The sequence below is a fragment of the Pteropus vampyrus genome, unplaced genomic scaffold, assembly GCF_000151845.1.
Source record: "Pteropus vampyrus isolate Shadow unplaced genomic scaffold, Pvam_2.0 Scaffold230, whole genome shotgun sequence".
Classification (NCBI taxonomy): Eukaryota; Metazoa; Chordata; class Mammalia; order Chiroptera; family Pteropodidae; genus Pteropus; species Pteropus vampyrus.
Genome location: NW_011889011.1, coordinates 1,519,861 through 1,521,452, shown reverse-complemented (window position 1 = coordinate 1,521,452; position 1,592 = coordinate 1,519,861). Strand labels below are relative to the sequence as shown.

Below are 1,592 nucleotides of genomic sequence, written 5' to 3'. Positions count from 1 at the left end.
TGCCAGAATGGAGCGCCGCCAACTGCGGGGTTAAGAACGGGGATACCACCTCTCGGTCCTGGAGGCCGGAGGCCGGGGGTCCAGCTGCGGGCGGCGTCGGCTCCTCTGAGGCCGGGAGGGAGAATCTGCTCCAGGCCTCTCCCCCAGCGTCCGGCATTTACCCTCCCTGCGCCCCGCGTCACCTTCCTCTGTGCGTGTCTGTCTCTGTGTCCGAATCTCCCCTCTTTATGAAGACACGTTCACACTGTGTTAGGGTCCGCCCTGACGGCCTCATCCTAATTTGATGATCTTCAAGGACGCTGTTCTAAATAGAGCCACATTCACAGGCACAGAATGGGGTGTGGGGGGGTTCTGACTTCAACGTCTCCCAGGGAAGGGGACACAATTCAGCCTATAACCCTGTCAAAGCTCATCACCCTGGTCACCACCCCGCAGCTTGGCAGAGTTTTCACCAAAAAAAAAAAAAAAAAAAGAAGAAAGAAAAAAAAAGAGAGAGTTCGAATGACTTTACCCACTTGATTGCACAGAAGCTTTGCTCCAGTATCTACCCTTTCTACTTCCTTCCACAGCCATCTCTATTTCCTTCTTTGTGGTGTTGGGGTTTTTGTCTCCCCCCATCCCCGCCCACCAATATATAAAATATATGAAATATAAGACATTCAGAAAATATAAAGGTAATTAAAAAAAAAATCTCTAATTACAACTCCTAAAAATAACGCTCTGATAAATTTATGTCTAGTCTACAATTTAAAATCGGTTTCCTATTGTACAATTTTGCATCATGCTATTTTTTAAAAATTTATTATTATTATTTATGCCCACAGCACCTGGTCTTCCTAGGTGGTCTCCCATCCAAGTACTAACCAGGCCCGACCCTGCTTAGCTTCCGAGACCAGACATCGGGCTTATTCAGGGTGGCGTGGCTGTGGACCATGGACCGTGGCTCCACTGGGGCGTGAACCCAGGACATCATCATGCTATTTTAATTAATATTATGCTTAGGGTGTTACGTGGTTCAAGGACATAGTGACCCAGCTTGGTATCTTTCTATAAAAGATTACATGTGAATGGATTTTTCAAAAAAAAAAAGCAAATCAACTATTTCTCAGGGCACATTTTGAACAGAGCTGTTCAGGGCAAGACGATAATAAGTCTTGAGGTTCACAGATGTTCGCCAGGCCTGGAACTGCCCGGGACGAACCCTCGGCGTCCGCCCCTCCGCCCCCGCTGTCCTTGGTCCTCGTGCGGGGCTGCCGCGGCCTCCTTCATCCGTGCTGCCACCCAGACCCAGCAAGGCGTGACGACATTTGGGACAACTGACAGCTCTGTCTCCTTCTGATGCTGGCCCCCTGAATAACCAGCTTAGCCCCCCGGGGATGCCGGAATGTGCGTTTTCCTCTGACTGGACCACTTGTCCCTCTTCCTGCTGACACGTCACAATGAACACTTTGCTTCCGTGGCACGTGGCTCTGCCCCCTCGCGGGGCGGCCGGTCCCTTTCTCTGTGCTCCTGGGGCTGGCCCTGTGTCAGGACCCAGGATGAACACAAAGGCACATCTGTAATGCACGCTGACAGCGACACGCATCCCGAGG

General features: G+C 50.9%; 1 pseudogene; it reads right to left on the bottom strand.

Annotated features, from left to right (window-relative positions):
* Positions 1-815: 815 nt before the first annotated feature.
* LOC111728819 lies at positions 816-931 on the bottom strand (annotated as a pseudogene).
* Between the last annotated feature and the right edge of the window lie 661 nt (positions 932-1,592).